Raw genomic sequence first — 19,706 nt, 5'->3', positions numbered from 1 at the left:
GAAGAATTGGTGCAGGGTTAATTGAAGCTTATAGCCATGTTCTCTGTTGCTCATACAAGTGGCTGTAAAATCTACCATTCCATGAGAGAGCAGACATGGATTAGACCAGGAAATAACATAAACCATAAAGGCATGTCCATAGTATAATGCAATGAGAAGGAATCTCCACTTCCAATGAGAACACTAAAAAACAAGAGTTTGTACATTGCTGTACTTTGTCATATGCTAGATACCTAGAAGGCTATAGTCCCACTACTCTTCAAAACAGTAATGAAACAGGCAGGAAAAGCTTTTCTTTTGTTTATTAGCTTACACAGCTCAGTATTATTCATAACATCTACAGTGAAATCTAATGCCATCCTACGCAAAGGGGCCATATACCCAAAGCCGGGACTCTAAGACAAGTATTTAAGGTATGGGAAGGCTTGAAGCATTAACACTGCCTCTAAAAGAGAAAGGGCATCTGGATTATTGGGCCCCACTCCAGTGGAAGGACTTGCAGATAAGCCCGTGTAAAGAAGTGTCGTAGACATACAGGCCCAAAGAAGTTTAAGTCTCACTGATGGAATGATTCATATGTTAAGCCCAAGCCGCATCCAGCCAAGTACTGTGGCAAACTAACCAGTAACATTATTTAGATTGCTCTTATATATACACTTATCTATATTGTAACTGAATGTAAGCAGATCCAAACAGAAGGAAACAAGATTGGAAAATTGGTTTGTCCATTGTTTAAAGCAACTCAGTAGGTCAGCAGTATCCAAATGAAATATTAATACACACAGATTTAGTGTCCTTCTCCTTTTTCCTTTTAAAGCCATGGGAAAACAGATGGGCTGTCCTGTATGCCCTTTAGGTCAATAAATTTGTTGAACCAAACAATAAGCAAATGCCAACAAACATTCTCTAGGAGCTTTCTATGCTTCTCCCCAGTCTGCTGTATTTTTACTTTCTCCCTTTAAAGATGCCATTTAGCAAGCCTGAAGTACCAAAATCTAAGTATAAAAATAACTGAGCTTTGGCAAACTCCTGGTAGCACATGAGAAATGGAGGTGAAAGCAATTACAGAACTAAAGGGAAGTCCTTACATAGCAGGGAGCATATTGAAAGAGGATGGGATATTTTTCATACTCACAAGGGTTCCAAGTGGTACTGGCCTTCAAGATGAGCAAGAGCCAGCTTTTTTCCCCCTCAAGCAGCTGCAACATCTCTCTTCATCATCTCCATTTCCCCACAGATGCTGTGGGGTCACACCAGCTGGGACCAGGAGTCTGAAGGCTAAGATACCATGAGAACCGCTGTTCCCGCAACAGTAGAAACTAAATGTATTCAGAAGTCACAAGAGATGTGACAGCAACACAAGATGTCCTTTTCAATTTAACAAGTCCGTTGCTTTTGGATGTAGCTGTTCCAAACTTCTGGGAACTTCTCTGAAGTAAATGTTTTAGTGCTATAAAAAGTGCATGGCATCAGCCAGTTTAAAGAAATTCTCTTGACTTTCTTCTTTTTAGAGTGCAACACTCTAATAATAACAACAACTTCTATAGAGATGGTAAAGTAATTATTTTGAAAAACAATGGGAATTTACAGTCTTAACCAAAGCTCACTGAAATAACTGGGGAAACCCCTGTGTACTTCAGTGAGCACTGACTGAGGCCTCCAACATCAAATTCTATCATCCTTAAAGACTTGACCCTGCACCACTAAACATTACTGGGAATTAAGCCATTGGCTTCAAAGGGAGTAGGAACAGGCCCTAAGTAAGCAAAACTCTTAGTTATTACTCCAACGGGAGTAATCCTGTCAGGCCACAGAATGTGCATATATAAGCCAAAAATTCAACAGTGCTTTCTAAATTATATCCATACACTTTGTATGAGTGCACTCTGTATTTACATATGCATGAACCATTCCAACACACGTATCAGGTAATTGTGCAGAAGGGCACAGGGGACTCCTAAGAGAGCTCGTCTATGAACCTTAGTCTGTGTGCCTGATGGGGTTCAGAGCACTTCCCTGATATTGTACCTCCAAAACAGGTAGTCTCCTCAGATGAAATTGCAACAGCATGTCACAGGAGCTTTAAAATTAAGCTCTCCCCATCTTCTACCCTTCCCTGATATGTAATGAATTGGAAAGAATTAACAGCATTATTTAACAACACTGACCAAGCTGATGTGCTGACAAGTGGTACAGACTGTGTTTGAACCCACTGCCTTAAGCAGAAAAAGGCAGAACAACAAACCCCATGTTTAAGTACATAAATTGCCTTTGCAGGGTGGAACCTGATATCTTTGCATAGCACTCGTTACCCACGCAGCCACACATGGTATAACATTGTGAGAAGTATGGCAAAAAGCCATAAGATTCATATCTAGGGTCTATGACTGTGGGCATATGAAGCTGGGACGTGAGCTCAAGCAGTGAGAAAGCAGTTGTCAAGGTTTAAATCTAGAGAAGTTTCCAATAAGCAGCTAAAGCTCAGGGTGCTCAAATCTGACCCCAACTCTAATAAGTGTGGTTTAAGAATTGCTACAACTCAGTTACTTTTTTTGCCCACCATTATTCACACCTCATTCTCCCAGACCAAAAGTCACCAAGATCAGAAAGTTTTATTGAATAGGTATATACATTTCACCTAAACAAAGTTTCCAAAATCTCTGATGCTTAAAAAATCTAGACATAAAACACTTCTGAGGAGTGAGGAATTACATTTTGTTTTTTTTTTTTTATAAATCAAGTTAATTATTTCCTCCGCTTTACCAACTTTCACAAGGCTCAAAACATCTCCAGAATTTTGAGTATTCAGTTTTCTTTTGGATTTCCCATTTCCCTACAAGCATACCCTATCCTGCACAGAAAAGGAATCAAGGATGGACATATGCCAGGCTAAACTCTCAAAATATCTTATTGTGGGTTTTTTCCTCCTCATTTCAAGATTCATGACTACATTTGAAAACCACAGATATGCAAAAAAAAAGATGATTCTTGGTATGAAACAGCATATTCAGGTTCATTTTTAACCTAAAGGAGTTCAAACCTGGTGCTGAGATTTGGCACAAAGGGATGTGATACGTAATATACTGAAGTAGCAAAGAATTTCAGTAAGAGAGGAGACAGGTAGAGAAGAAGCTCACATATTCCCTGAGATCATTAAAAACCTCTCTTAGCAGAGGACAGAGTGTTTCACTGGGTACAGAAAGTAAACACAAGTCTCGGATTCAGCAGCAGAGTTAAACTTAACTGAATAATGAGTTCCAACAGAGATGATGATAAAGGCCACTAAATCTAGAGACACCTACTGCACCAAAACTCAGTCCTTTGCCAAAAATTCCAGCTAGGTTATTGATTCAGTGAGAGTGCAATTTTTAAAGGAAATTAAATCCTCCTGGAGAAGGACAGTTCCAAAACTGGTAGATGAAGATTGTGAGGGGGAATTGAACACTAGAAAAAGAGCATGTATCCACCCTGAACAGAAGGGATAGCACATTGCTGCCTGAAAGATAAAGAAAGGAAAAAAAAGCGTTTTGTTTGACGTTAGCTGAGACACAATGAAATAAGCGTGCTTTCATCAACGAAGAACTTGAAGGACACGTGTATACATTACTCAGAAGAACACCTTTCCTCCCTCACCCTCAACAAAACTCTGAGGTCTCCACTCACACCAGTTTTATTAATCAAGATCTTGTTGGCTGACAAGAGGAATCTACCAGCTTGACCCCCCTCCCCAGCCCTGGGCACAGCCCTAGGTACATTTGCTCTGCTGGTAAGACAGGATGAGGATTTCCCCCCAGTAACTCTCCAGCTGAACCAGCTGGAGGCCTCCCATGGCAGGAAGTCAATTTATAGACTTCTGACACACAGCAGCTGCTGTTGAAAGCTCCCCACAGCTTTTGAAGCCACATTGACCAGCCTGCTTCCACTGGCTCCCTATTTTAACAGCATCTTGAAAAACAGAAATTTATGCCCAAGGGTTCAGAGACTTTCAGGGCTTTCTCTTTTCTACATCAGATTCCGGTGACAGTCTACAAGCAGACAAACACCTCAGTGCATTTGTTTGTTTCTTGCACATTGTACCGCTCCCAATTGGCGCCTACATCCAAGCTCTGTGCTCTGTTACAGAAGTTTAATAGTTGTGCTAAAGGCAATGCTTCACAGCTAAATGTTACTTGGGGCAGTGGAACTGAGGGAGGAATGTAGAAAGCAAATAGTGGGAAATTTCTATATAGGCTTTTATAACTGTCACAAAACCAGAAAGGTTTGAACTGCTGCTTAAAGCCATTATTTTCGGAGCAGGCTGATAGTTAGCATGAAAGGAAGTTGGGATTTGGCCCATTCAATAGTTCTAAAACTAGCCCATGTTGTCTCCTACTTTGAAATAGACCCATATATCAGTAAGAGACTGCTTCCCATCCATATATTTTACTGCTGTTTTCAATTTGTTTTTTTTTTTTTTCCTCCTGTGTGGCATTTCCACCAGTACCCATTGCATTACATTTTCAATGGTATCCTGCCTACCACATTATTTCTTTTGGAACACAAGGATACAAAAAAGAGGAATTTCAAGAAGTTCTGACGGCCTCTTTCAGTTCTGCAAAAGTCAGAAAGATTTTATCAGCTGGCATTTTTCATTATTCCCCTCCCAAGAAACAGCTGCTTTCCCCCCTCTGCTGGCATCCTGCCAGAAGAACCAAGATGCCTAGTTAACAGAACTGTCAATAATCCATAGGCTTCAACCTGATAAAGTCATCAGGGAGGCTATTATTGAATTGGGTCCTAAGAATAGTGATAAATAATTGTGATTGCTCTACCAGGTAAATGAAAAGGAAATCTCTGAAATAATTTATGTCAAATTTGCAGAACTGTGAACGTCGACTGAGGCTTCCAACATCAAATTCTATCAGCCTTAAAGACTCAAGCCTGCACCATGTGGAGCAGAAATTTTCCATGCAGGCATTCGCCACTGGGGTTGCTAATCTCTGTCATGGTCAATGTGCAGATTAGATGAGAATATTCTCTTTCTCTAGCTCTTTAAATGCCACATTTTTGCCTCAGTAACATACTAATTCTGGCTAACTTCTTCGGAAAGCACCTTTTCAGTAAAACTCTGGTGAGAGACAAAGAGGACACATCAACAAAACACATCAAGCAATTGCTTGCAGATTGACTTAATCTTCTCAATACATCTAAAAGTCCAGCATGGTGAGGCATACATCATTACACTTCATCAGAGAAACAGACAGCTAAAATTTCCAGCACCTGAAGCTTTCAAAGGAATACCTACATATTTTGCAGGTACAAGTCTCTAGGAAATACATCAGAGTAAGCCTAAATGTATAGTTGGATACTGCATGCTGGAAGCTTCTGGATGCCGGATGCTGTAGACACAATTTCTTGTTCTTCCAGAAAGACAGTAAAGTCCCTCCAAAACCTTCTGTGATCTTTTCTCTACAAACATCTCTATCTTATCCACAGAGCCTACATTTTTCTCTTTCCTAGTCTTCTAAGTCAGCTAAACTTTCTCCATCATTGCCTTTGTTCCCTTCATCCTCCACTTCTTTTCAAACCAATTCTTACTTAGGACCAAGTGACTTTTCCTGGCTCTGGTAGTACTAAGCTGCTGTAAGAAAGAACATTTCTCTATCACCTGCTTCTACTTCAGCCTACTCATCCATGAAACAAAGTACATGACTTGCCCACCAGTCACAGTCTCCAGTGCTTTGGGATGCAATTTGTTCACAGTACTTATATTGGTATTTAGGGAGGATGGAATATAATAAATTACAACTTCCTCACTGCAAACTAAAGATCTCATTTTCCTGGCATCTAGCAACCCAGCAGTATCTTTGTTGACAACCTGCCAAGATCTTTGCAGGTTCTCAGCAAATCTGTTAGTCTCTGCTAGGGCCAGCTGCTGTCTACAACCCTCACATATTCCGAGCTTCATTCGATTTGACACACCCCTCAATGTATTACGTGCTTCTGACCTCAGGGATAATCAGATGGAAAGATACTTCTGTTGACCATAGCAGAAGCCTTACCTCATGAGCCCTGAAATTCAATTTGTATAGTACCACAATGGGTGAGAAGAGATCGGGTCAGAAGAAGGAAGGGATTTTCATCCAAGCCTTCTCAAAGATTCAGGCTTGGCATTGTGTCCAGAGACATTTATCCCACCCTCCCAAAGAAACAGATGAAATTGCAGAAGCTGATAAGATTTGAACGGTTACCAATTTTCAAAAACCACTTCAGATTTGTCAGCATTCCAGTTCTGATCCATCACAGACTGCGACATGTTCACATGATTCAGCATTGTTTCGTGAGATGTTTAATATTATACACATCAAGAGTTTGGGTTTCGTTGTGGGTTTTTTTTTGTTTGTTTGTTCTGTTTTTTAAAACTGTGGAAAGGTCAAAATAGTTTTTCTTCACTGGACAGCTAAGCTGCTTTTGCTTTTTATACACATAGCATGAAAGTGCGCTAAAACTCCAGTCAGTCTGACAGAAAGAGGTGACCATGAGGCTATGTGGTATTCACAAAGTATGCTACAAACGTACCTACCAACTCAGGCTCTGGCATTGAAAGAGGGAAGAAAAAAACAAACACTCAAACCCCAGATCATTCAAACACATATAGCAGACTTCATTTGTGAGAAGGCACGTGGTAAGAAACAATACTTCCACAACTAGGTGAAAACTGAGCAGGACTTCAAGGGTCAGTATGGTGGATTTACACACCTAAGCTAACAGGGCAGCATCTAAGTTCTTTATTGGAACTAGCCCAAAAGACCACACTCTGCAGAAATCATAAATGTAAGAACAGGAATTTTGTGACCACTTACAAGCTCAAAAGAAAGAAAATTATTCCCAACAGGCTATGTTCTTTTTCCCTTAGAAGTAGTAGGGGAAAAGACACAACCATCACTCATATGCAGAGGAAGAGAAACAGACACCCAACACATAGAAATCAGGTGCACACATGCTCTCTAGCCATCACCAATGATACCCAGATACTCCAAACTTGCTATGGTCCCACAGGCTCAAGTTTGTGGGAAATAGGTGCGTAGCTGGTGCTGGGATCCAGCTTTAAGATGGCCTATTTGTGGCCTTTGAGGCGGCATTTGGCTTCAAGGTATCACTTGCCTGCTCTTTTAAACTAAGCTAATTCGAGTACAAAGCCATACACTGGAAGTTTTCCATTCCTTGCTTTCCAGGCCCAGATCAGACCCCTGCATGCCATCCTTTCTAGCAACCAGGTTTTGGCAGCTCTACCTTACCCTCTGGTTATTGTTGTATTGTGAGCATATGAAAAATGAAGGAAGCCATAAGGATAGCAACTGAAGGAAAGCAGAGAGGGCTGGGTTAGTGCCTGGGGGGATATTATGAAGGTGTTTGTTGTGAGATGGTCTTTGGATGTTCTGGTTTAACGGCTCTGTGTGTGTGGGTGCTACATGATGGTGAGGTTGCTATTACTACTGCTTGTTATTTATAGAAAAGCAACCACACGCTCCTGCCTAACTTGTCAGCACTTAAAGCTGCATACAGACAGCACCTTCCTTCAGGCAAGGTCTTCCACCTTAGGTTTAATTCAATTTTATTTTAAAGTTTAAGCAAACATTCAGAATAGTAATAATGCTTCACCACAATCTTTTGGCATTCACACATTTCTCTGCTTCTCATCACTTTTAGTCTTTTTCCTCCATTTTCTCCCCAAAACCCAACCTAGGTACGAAGAGTAGTTATCCTATAGTTTATTGAGCAGACAACTACCACATAAGAATCTCGGAAGAGACCATCACAAAAGCTGTATTCAGATAATCTCTCTGGATCTTCTGCCTTATGTATTTAACACCTTTTTTCTAAAGCAGTATATTTAGTGATACAAAATACATTATTAGTGATACTACCAGTAACATCGTATAACCTTAATGCGTGGCATAACAAACCACACATCAATACTTGGTTAGCATCAGCTCTTGAGCCGTGCCATCTAAGTGCACCCTGTAGGTCTGATGACATCATGTGTGCTAAATACCAACTGAACTCCAAACCTCTGTTCAGATGACTGAACAACCCCATAACACACTATACGGGTACCAAAGGGCATGCTCAGTCAACCCACAAACCTTTACTAACATGATTTCCCCTTCAATACATATTAGCTCCAGATAGATAACATTTGTCTCATGAGAGAAATGGACAAGGCGAGGCAACTAAGAGGAAAAGACTGTACATTTTTTTCGTGCTGCCACATTGATATCACAACAGCAAATGCAGAAGAATTTTTAACCTGAAAAAGTCAGGTGCGCAACAGTAGTATTACTTCCGCAAAAGAATGCGCATTGTCACTAGAAAGTGTTTCAGCTGTAATAGTATATCTTGCATTAAGCATTCCACTTGATTATATTTTATAATTGTCTAAGAAATAGATTGTTTCTTCATAGTTATAATCCATTCCTAAGTGAGAAAGCTCTAAAGACCTCTCTAAGGCAAAACAAATATACCCAAAGAGTAACACGTTCACGCATGTTTTCATCGAGTTCTGAAGTTCTGCATCTTGAAGCATCAGAATGGAAGCTCTTAAAAGAATGCTGTTGAACAGGTCTAATAATTGTCTAAAATAAATTTTACAGTATGGAGAGAGAGTTAATCCAGAAGACTGATCCTTCCACTTCTTGACTAGATAAATACTAAGTCCAGTAACATCACTGAAGTCTAGCCGTATCAGCATTCACATAGCTATTTAATAGGATATGCATATGCATTTTTACTCAAAATTTGTTTCCATTACTTTGGGATAATATCTTTAAAAAATTAACGTGCTGTAAATACTGCTGTACAGCTAGAGGATAATTCAGATTTTCATAGTTCAGGAAGCCTTCATATACAGCAGCTCTTAATTTTTCTGGGCAATTCTGCAGCTCTTAATCACATGTACATCACTTGCCACCCTGAAGGATGCAAGGAGTCTTAGCACAGGTACACACACCAGCAGAAGGGACATGACTATTCAGATTGTCTCATTTGTTGGATTGATGATTTGATCCCTAGCTACTGTTTTCCAATTTGTCTTTTACAATGCTCACACTTCTCTACTGACCAGATACAACAGACAGGTGCTTAGATATCTATAGGCACTAAATTTATTCAACATTTTATTAAGGGAGTCAAATTAGTAACTGAGATTAGGGAATAGAATAATATTCCATACAAGAGACTCCCAGCTCATGTAAACATATTACATGCTGTGTGTTGCTAGCAATATTGCCAAGGAAAATTCTTTTTTAGAGTTTAGCCCAAAGAAAAAAAAATTTTAGACCAGGAAAAGAATATCTGATATTGTGTTTTTATATATGTGAAGATCCCTCTTCTGGGAAAGCATCAACCATAGCAACATTTTCTCCATGTCTCTAGCACACATTTCTATCAAACATTTAAGCACATGTATTTTGTTACTTTACTCATTTGGTGAAGTCCTGGACTCATTTTTGTCCATGAGATATGACAGTTTGTGTTGGACCGTAATTTCTCTATTTGATTCAGTGATGTTCATGTATGAAATTTACTCAATACGTTCAAATATACCTTGGATCAGGTTTCAGAAGAACAGTCTATATGAATATCCTTGTGTATCCAGACACCCTGGGCTCTGATCCAATCAGAATGAAAATGCTCAAGTTTCAGATCAATTGTTCCAAAGATTTTTTTAAGCATATTAGGAGGATGTCAGTCACATTAATTTAAGTCACACTGCTGTGCAAAACAAATTGTTCAAAAAAGTCATGCTCTTTCTCAATCACTAAGTATTATAAAGTAATCTAGCGTAACAAATTCAGAAAATACCAAACCCATAACTATACAAAGTGAAATGTAGTGTTGATAAGGTGTTTTAATTAGAATTTAAAGCTCATTTTGCAGTTACTCAGACATTTTCATCTTTAGCCACCAAGTATTGAAAATAACAGATTTGCTGCATACATTACTTAATAGGTCAAACAATGAAATTACAAATATAGATACAAGGGAGAATCCCCTACTCAATGAAAAAATCAAGCTTAGAATAAAAAACTATGGAATAGAACTGGCTGGAAAGCTTTCAACAAAATAGGGACTTCTCTGCCCTATTCTCCTGCCTCCCCCTCAACAAATTAGAACACTGGAGGCAAAACTTTTCAGAGGAAAAGATTACTTGGGAAAAAATCATTCCATTTGAAATGAAACAAATAACTGTGGATGTGGTTTACCTTGTTCTGTGGATGTGGTTTACCTTGACCTCAGTAAGGCTTTTGACACCGTTCCCCACAACATTCTCCTCAAGAAACTGGCTGCTCGGGGCTTGGACTGGCGTACGCTTTGTTGGGTTAGAAACTGGCTGGATGGCCGGGCCCAGAGAGTTGTGGTGAATGGAGTCAAATCTGGTTGGAGGCCGGTCACTAGTGGTGTCCCCCAGGGCTCGGTACTGGGGCCGGTCCTCTTTAATATCTTTATCGATGACCTGGATGAGGGCGTCCAGTGCACCCTCAGTAAGTTTGCAGATGACACCAAGCTAAGTGCGTGTGTCGATCTGCTCGAGGGAAGGAAGGCTCTGCAGGAGGATCTGGATAGGCTGGAGCGATGGGCTGAGGTCAACTGTATGAAGTTCAACAAGGCCAAGTGCCGGGTCCTGCACCTGGGGCGCAACAACCCCAAGCAGAGCTACAGGCTGGGAGATGAGTGGCTGGAAAGCTGCCTGGCCGAGAAGGACCTGGGAGTATTGGTTGATAGTCGGCTGAATATGAGCCAGCAGTGTGCCCAGGTGGCCAAGAAGGCCAACAGCATCCTGGCCTGTATAAGAAGCAGTGTGGCCAGCAGGTCTAGGGGAGTGATTGTGCCCCTGTACTCGGCTCTGGTGAGGCTGCACCTTGAGTACTGTGTTCAGTTTTGGGCCCTTCGCTACAGGAAGGACATGGACATGCTCGAGCGAGTCCAGAGAAGGGCGACCAAGCTGGTGAGGGGTCTGGAGAACAAGTCTTACGAGGAGCGGCTGAGGGAGCTGGGCTTGTTCAGCCTGGAGAAGAGGAGGCTCAGGGGAGACCTCATCGCTCTCTACAGTTACCTTAAAGGAGGCTGTAGAGAGGTGGGGGTTGGTCTGTTCTCCCACGTGCCTGGTGACAGGACGAGGGGGAATGGGCAAAAGCTGCGACAGGAGAGTTTTAGGTTGGATGTTAGGAAGTACTTCTTTACCGAAAGGGTTATTAAGCATTGGAATGGGCTGCCCAGGGAGGTGGTGGAGTCACCATCCCTGGAGGTCTTTAAAAGACGTTTAGATGTAGAGCTTAGGGATATGGTTTAGTGGAGTGCTTAGTGTTAGGTCGGAGGTTGGACTCGATCTTGAGGTCTCTTCCAACCTAGAAATCTGTGATACTGTGATAACCTTTTCCCACTGAATATACTTAAAGGCAAATAGTAGGTACTATTATTTGTTCTAATAGATTAAAGTAAAAATGAAATGTTTTCACCAAGTTTCTTGAACTACTTGAAGTCCATTTCTTTAGGGTGAGTAAGAAAGGAGGAGTAAGATCTTTAGTTCAAGACAGCTTAAGATACTGGGTTTTACTCCATTTTAGTAAAAAAATATGCCATTTTGAAGCTATCTTATCCTTTAAATTATATTTTTTTTTAAATTGTATTTCCAGTGAATAAGTTAAGACATCTTTAAAGTGTTGGGCAAGTTAATTCAGATTAAACTCAGACCAAAGCCAAATCAAACTTTGGTTTATTTTTTTTTGTTTTTTTCTTTTCCACTTCTTACTTCCAGGTTTTCAAATGGCTCGAACTAAAACAACAAGAAATAAAATCTTAAGTGGCTTTGAACTCACCCAACTCTAGATAATACAAGCAACCATATATGCCTACTCCTTCCAAACTTCCTTCCTGTGATCAAGAAAGTTTCTGGAAAATTCAGGTCAATTTCAAACCATTACTTGAACTGAAATAAAAATAAATAATAATAATAATAAAAAAACAGGATGCTATGAGGTAGAATGTAATTACAATGTCCATCCTCTTAAAGGCATATCATTTACCAATGATATACACATTTATCTATTTGCACATTTCAGAATCATGTGCAAGGTGAAATCATATTGAAATATTGTCTCAGAAAAAGAGCATAAACAGTCCAGGTAAGTGAAAAGACAAAATTTTCCTTACTTTAATATTTTGTTTTGAATCTTAATATAACATTGGTAGTAGAATCCAAGTTTCACACTGTCAGAAACAAGAAATCAAAGCAATCATTGAAGAGCCTGCTGTGACTTGGAATGAGACTAGCATAGGAAATCTCATCTGGGGAAATATGATAGTTTGGTCTTGTAAAAACCAACTGGAGAAACCCATATGACAAAGGTGAGAACGTGCATGACATGAAAGAAAATTTCTTCACCTTCCTTTTTGCTCTGTCCTCCCAACTGTACAAATAAGAAGTAATTTAATAGGAAAATTATTTTCACTCTTTCCTATTTTGTTCCAAAAAATATGAAAAGCATTTTTCCCAACTGTTTCCTACTCCTTAGTTTGCTCCATACACCCTTCTTGCTTCCTGGTATGAAAAAGGATTGAAAGTGAGAAAAGGAAAAGTGACTGGACATAGGAAAGACTTTCTTCCTTGATGGATAGCTGATGGCTTTCAGTTTAAAAGGCTGCATAAATAGAAGGAAAAATTATTTCACAAGATACTATTTAGTAGGAAGGGAATCTTGCAACAATCAAAAGCATTTCGGATTGGTGTTTCAAAATGGTATACTTTCTTCAAAAATATTCCATAAACAAAACATCAGCTTTTACACTGGCTGCAAAAGTTGTTTGGTTTTGGCATTTTGCTGTCCCTGGGAAGTGCTAGTCATATGCGCAGTCAGTCAGTCCCTGCACCTGCTTCCCACCACAATTCCCAGCTGCTGCAGTGAACAGAACAAGAGAATTCCCAAATTCAGCCACTCAATGACCCTGTTTCTTGACATTCAAAGATAAAATGCATTCACCTTTTATGAGCTGGCACAAAGCCTGTGCACTATTAAAATCTCACTTCAGTCTGTTAGGATTTTTTAAAGTAGTCTTCTAGACCTTTCCTTAGATGCAATTTCTCTTCCCCAGAGTTCCTGTACCCCGTACCAAGTAGCTGTACAAACTAATAGGAAGATTTCATTTGAACATTCATCAGAACATTACTGACCACTCTACAGTCACTCCAGCTGTGCAACTGTTAAATATGGTAACAAAATACTGAAAACACCTCGGTCAGCATATCTTTGGGGCTTTGAGCACTGGCACGCATCTTTCTTTCCAATTTTCTTCCTTTTGCATCTTTAAATGCCAGTGAGGGATTTTTGTCAAAGTGTGTCAGTGGCAAAATCAGGGCACCAGCTTGTTAAATAAACTATCAGCCCCCAAGGCATTCCAGAAAAAGGAGAGATTTCTCATACATATATCTTTTGCGAGTTAAGGTTTATTTAGGTTTTGAATCCCTTAAGGCTAGCGTAAAACATGTAAAGCAGAAGCCAGTAAGAGAAATATTTTACTCCTATTGCTTACTGAGAAAGAACAAGGCTTTTGAAACAGATCAAAATGCCACATTCATTATTAGACAAGGAAGGCTAATGTTGTTTAAACCTTCTTCTTTATTTAACTTTAGTTGCATTCATTTGTATCTATTTTTAAAAGGTAGCTTAACTTCCATATAAACAAGATATTTGGAGAGCAATGGCTTTTAAGGCTCACACTAACAGGAACATCCAAATGAAAGGGAATTTTTACACCACCCCCCCTTTTTTTTTTCATTTAAGAATGCACAGGTGTTGCTCAAAAATAGCCTAAGCAGTATAGCTAAATGCAACTGCCCTGGGAGAGAAAAAGATGAACAGAGTGAATTAATTTTTGTTGGAAACATGTACAGTCACACATACTAGAAGTTTTACTTGATCATTCATACCTAGATACATGCATATACATAAATGATATTAATTTTTCATATGAATACACAGCCTTTCAGGAGGATGCAAAGCAACCTAACACCAGAAACCTTTCCCTGTTTCAGATTTGGTTAAAAAAATAACACATTAATGGAATGGCTGGCTGAAGTTCACAAAGCTTGAAAACAGCTCTGGACCTGTTTTCAAGAATTCATAGCTTTTCATTGCCATTAGAGAATGGATCTGAAGTTGCCTGAAGTTGGAGGGTATTCAGAGCCAGGATGGAGAGATAAGAGAGGCAAAGATAGGCTACAGTTCTAGAAATGAGCATTACTAAGTTGAAAAGCACCTGGATCCTGGTTGCATGTAATAGCTCCTCTCTAAGTAAATGGAAGATTAGGACAGATTACTGAAACACCGGTCTATTTGAAATGCACACATCAGGTGATTTGGATTAATGCATTCTTTGACTATTCAGGTAAAATTCACTGGGGAAAAATTAAAGTCCCATTGTGACCTCCAGCAGAATAGCCACATCTCTTATCATGTTTATTGGAAGTTAATAGTGACCACTGCAAACAGGTGAGAAAGTTTACTATCCCATGATCAGGAAAACAATACTTTTTCCATTTTGCCATGAATAAAGCAAGTTGGTGCTCGTGCAAATCTGGTGTTATTAAAAAAGCGTGCAGAACACAAACGCTTCTTGTGTACAAACTCAAGAAAGGAAAGAAAACTCATATCTATTTAAATTCATTTCCTTATTGAGGAACACCAAGCTTTTCCAGAAGTCTCCCCAGTTGCTCTTGCAATCACTGACTAGCTCTAGACCGCATTACCTTGTGAAAAACAGAAAGAAGCTTTTTATAAAGTTCACCACAATTTGTTACTGCTCAGCAGGAACCTAATCTGGACTTCTTGCAGTGCTGTAACCCAATTTAATTTCTCTGTCAGACTGCCTGATGGATGTGTCTATAGAGTTTTTAAAAGGGAGATAAAATTCTTTACTACTTAAAGCAGAAAGTAGTTTTCATTTCATTTGCTATCCAGGGGTTCAGACATCACCTACTCAGCAGGACTTCACTAATTCAGTTCTCTATTTCTTGAGCCATGTGTCTAAGTTTTATTCATTTTAAATGAAAATAGAGAAATAAAACAAACAAAAACCTTGCATAGGTGAGGTTCTGATTCACAAGCACAGGCACTCTGGAAATTGCAGCCTGTACTGTTCAGTATTTTATCCCTTCATTTTAACTCCCAGTAATACTGACCCGAACGCTAGCCAAAGAGCTAGTATTTAGCCAGGCTGCACGACGTCTCTGCATGCGACATGAGCCAAGAGGCGCTGGGGAATTGACACGTGCCACTTGCACAGGGGAGGGAGAACTTCATGGCCCTCAGCCACAAGCAAACCAGAAACCCTGCAGAAGTCAATATAACCCTCAGGGAGAGCAGAAATAGCACCATCTTCTTTCAAAGGAAGTAAACAGTAAACCTGTGAGCCAAATCTCATGGATTAATGAGTACTTGTTCTAGAAGATTCCCTGAAAAGGCACACATACACTCCAAGTGTTCCAAATATACACCCCTATGTAAGGGTGCTATAAATACTTTGGCTCTCATTGCTGTCATTATTAAACTTGGAAAAGTGCAACCACACCTATAGCCAAATGGGAAATCCCCTCTGAAAATATATTAAGGCATTTTGATAACAATAGGGTTATGATTATTTTTCCATCTGTGTCAATATCTGTGTTTTCATAAGGTTAGATGCAAGTAACAACATACTGTGAAATGACATTGTGCTATTATTTAAAACTGAGCATTTCCAATTTGCATCATAAATCAACCTTTTAGAGTTATAAAACAAATTTTAGAATTGAACTTCTGAAAATTCGATAGATCAAGTAAATTTTGATGATGAATTTATCAATGATGCCTTCAGCAGCATTCCTCTTGAGTAACAGAATCTGACAGTTAGAGGACAAAATCTGGATACAAACATTTTATGTATGAAGTATCATACATTGATTTTTATCCACCACTAATTCCAAGGCACCCTGAGCAGAGGTGTATTCTCCAGAGAAGGCAAGAAAAAGAGTATCAATGTTGTGTAAGAGTCATTTTAGGGTAGTTGAAGTTTTAGAATACTTTTAGAGACCAGAGAAAGCAACTGCCTTCACCAGATAGAAAAATAAACAGTCAGGGACACTGAAATAAGAGCAAATTTATCATCAATACATTGCTTAGTAAGAAGTTCCTAAGCAATGACAAAGAGGACCCAATTGCAGAGGTAATGTGAGCAACAGCCTCCTGACAAGAGGGTTCTACGCCACCTGCACATGCTATAAAATCTTGTTTGGGATGGCAGCAAGTCAAGTTATTGTAATCACACCCAGAAAGTCATTAAACACATTATTCTAGCATTAATCCACTACTATCCCAGCACTACAGATCAAAAAGAGTAATGACAAAATACCAGCTGAACAAGTGTAATTATTTCTCAAAGCACATTACTAGAAGATATAATGCTTTCAGAATCATCTGGTCACAACTATAAAGCAGAAGGTCAGATTGCAAATAATATAAAGGCATTTTCCTTCACCATTCTTACATGTATTTTTTACTTCTTGAAGATTACCCAGCCCTTTAACTATTTTCTCGGAAGCCCTTCAAACACTATGTGACAGGATGTGAGATCCACATACATTTTACTTTTCTTTATCAAGTTATCTGCAGTACAAGTCCTATAATAAAAGTATAAATTGTCTGATGTGAGTTTACCTCAACATAGCAAATAAGAGGATGTTAGTAAAGACTGTACCCTGTATGTAAAGGAAAGTCATATATGCCATTTAAAGCTAGCTGAGCTTCTGTTAGGCTAGATGGGTGCCCAGAAAGTTGTGTTTTGTTACACAGAAATGTGGAGGGACAAAAGACACCCACATGGAGCTAGTGGAAAGATACCGCATAACATGAGAAATATCAGTCTTACATACTAAAACAGTGAACAACTGACACCACGTGATGTCTGTAGACACTATCTCCCCCTGCCAGCTTGACACATTGATTACAAGTCCATATCATGCCTAAATGCTCTATCAACCTTTTGTCAGTTTAAAAAAAAAATACATGACAATTTTTAAAACCACTTCGAAAAATAAGTGGATTGCTTCATGAAATTAACCCTTTTCCCAAAGGCTCAGATATTCACTTAATGCTAGAGCAAAGGAGATGAAGCCTTCAGCAGGAATCTAAAATCAAGGATAAAATCATAAATCAATGTTCTGCTCCTTTCCTGTTCCCCTAATCCAGCACCAGTCTAATAGCAATACCAAAATTGAATGCACATCAAAGCCAGGGGACTTCCGTTGTTTTCTTTTTATCTGTGTGGATGCAAAACAAAATTGAGCTTGCCTTTGTCAGATTTGAGCCTAGACTTCTAAATCTCGGAAATATAACCCATGCCTTTGTGTGTTATTTTACTAAAAGTGGTACTCCTAATGGGTCAGTGAAAAGAATCCAGATGGCTTCACAGAGTGTCACATCAGATGATGCTATTCCACAGTTTTAGATCAACTAAAATATCTTTGTGAAAAGCATAAAGTAGGCAATGGATAATTTAAATAAATAAATCTATCAGACTTATTTCAAAAAACAAGGAATTGCCTTCTGGAATGGGAACTTTTTCAGAAGCCAAAGTTATAGGTACTGCATATAGAAGTCACGATTACATGATTTAAAGTCCAAAAATAATCACATGTACATAGAAACACACATTAAAAAATTAACATATTTACTTGGAAATCCTCTGAAAACATATGCTTAATGTGGAAAAGATCTTGAAAACTGTGTGGCAGATACTCTGGTTTTCATTCCAATGCCAGATCTTTCCACAAGTTGAGCTCTTGCTGTAAAAGCGAGTAGTATTCAGTCTTTATGGTGACATCTCAGTGTCTCCAACAGTCTATCTGAACATAAGAGGAACACAACTGTTAAAAAGACTTCAATGCCCTTCATATTTGCTTTTCATGAAGATATTGGAGACAGAATCCAGCCTATTAACAGCTGGATAACCTTCTAAACTTCTCTTAGGAGACAGAAATGACACCAAAAAGATGGTTAGGTCATTAGATTCATTACTTTAGAGATGTTGCAAAATTGGAAAGACAATCAATTTAAGCAGCTCAATAAAGTTTGACCAGCAACGAAGACTAAAATAACTATGAGAAGACTGTAGTTGCAGAAAACAAACTGCACTGATTAAGGTATTAAAAGTAGAAGTTTCTTTTTTCCTCAATACCCAAGAGCAAAACACATTTAAAACTAAAGGCAAAATGACACTATGTGATAGCAATTTCTCAGTTCTCTAGAGTAAACTTAATTAGGTATGCATAACTTTTACTTCTGCTCATAACACTCATCATTCCCCCAACCTAGCACTCTGTGTATTGTTTTTATTTCTGTGATTTCTACAATACTTTGTTCTCCACACCTAATGGAGATTCCCTCTCCAGTAAGCCAATCTTGCTGTTTCTCATCCTCTCAATCTCTCTAAAATGTACATCTCCAAGCACATCACCTCAGTGTCAGCAGAAATTGCACTTCGATAATTCCCATCTTTATTACATCTCTGTCCCAATCCTGAATTCGTTTAGCTTTCCTCATTTAGGTAGATGGGACTCATTACAGTACAGGACGCGTGTCCTGCATGAAGCGGGACTATGGGAACAGCTCTTCATTCAGAGATGGTGGTATTTCAGTACAAGCTTGCATTTCATTTCTAGGTAGGAGTGACCAATAAAATATAATTTTAACTAAAAAGAAATCTTGCTCATTAGAATACATTTAATCTGAAGTGAGAATGCCCACACACAGAACTGCATGAAGCGAAGGGATGAATTAAAACCCATTTCATTACTTTAGTTCACTAAAATATTAACAAATGCTCACTTTAGAACAATACTGCGTACATTTACAATGTTATAAACACAGTCCTTGCCACCAAAAACATTATAAAAAGCCTGCAACTTTCTCAAAATTTAATTAATTTTGCTATCAGATTTCATAAGTATCTGCAAAGTTGCATTCAGTAAGAGATAAAGCAAAGTATGCTATTTTTTACATTTATTTCAGAAGCTAAGAATTTTAACCAATTATCATAATGTACTTAGAGCTTAGTTAACCAATTATCATAATGTACTTAGAGCTTAGGTGCAGTAACTATATTTAAGAAAAACATACTAATTCAGTAATAGGAGCGTACAGAAGCAGGTTTCTGAAAATAATGAACATACGTTAATTCAAAACCATCAACATGAACGTAATACTTCTAATCTTTTTCACATTAGAAGTCCAATTTAGAAAATGTAGCAAGATTATACTTTTTGTGGCTGGTTATTCTACAGTTAACACCAAATCCATATTTTGCTTTTGCAATGCCAAGAGTTAGCATAAGAAAAAGCTAGGTTACAAATTACTCTAACAGCAGGGTTTTACAACAGATGAACATGGGAGTCATTTATAATGCATTTTCTGCTATTAAAAAAACAAATAAACATTTACAGTCTATGCTAATTAACTTTACTGCTGAATTAGTAGTATTTCTGACTGTTCTTAAATAGAAGAAATATTGCAAGGATGGCAGTAAAGTCAAACACTGCAGTGCAGAAAATGTCAATACCTTTTAAAACCCCTCTTGTCCAAAAGCTCTGTATCCTCTAGAAGACTTCTTAAGACCTGCATATCTGTGCTCAGCAT

General features: G+C 38.7%; 1 protein-coding gene across 8 annotated transcripts in view; it reads right to left on the bottom strand.

Moving 5' to 3' along the window:
* The window catches only part of LOC310903851 (uncharacterized protein), a 209,100-nt gene that overhangs the window by 128,145 nt on the left and 61,249 nt on the right, over window positions 1–19,706 (bottom strand). For 6 of the 8 annotated variants that reach the window (XR_014587865.1, XR_014587866.1, XR_014587867.1 and 3 more), the window contains one exon: window positions 12,720–17,917. The exons of the other annotated variants lie outside the window; for them this stretch is intronic. The gene's annotated coding sequence lies outside the window, so the exon portion shown is untranslated. Of the gene's footprint in view, window positions 1–12,719; window positions 17,918–19,706 lie in introns of those variants that run through there. 8 annotated transcript variants of the gene reach the window in all.

The sequence above is a fragment of the Anser anser genome, assembly GCF_964211835.1.
Source record: "Anser anser genome assembly, chromosome: 9".
Lineage (NCBI taxonomy): Eukaryota > Metazoa > Chordata > Aves > Anseriformes > Anatidae > Anser > Anser anser.
This window is presented reverse-complemented; position numbering and strand designations above follow the sequence as displayed.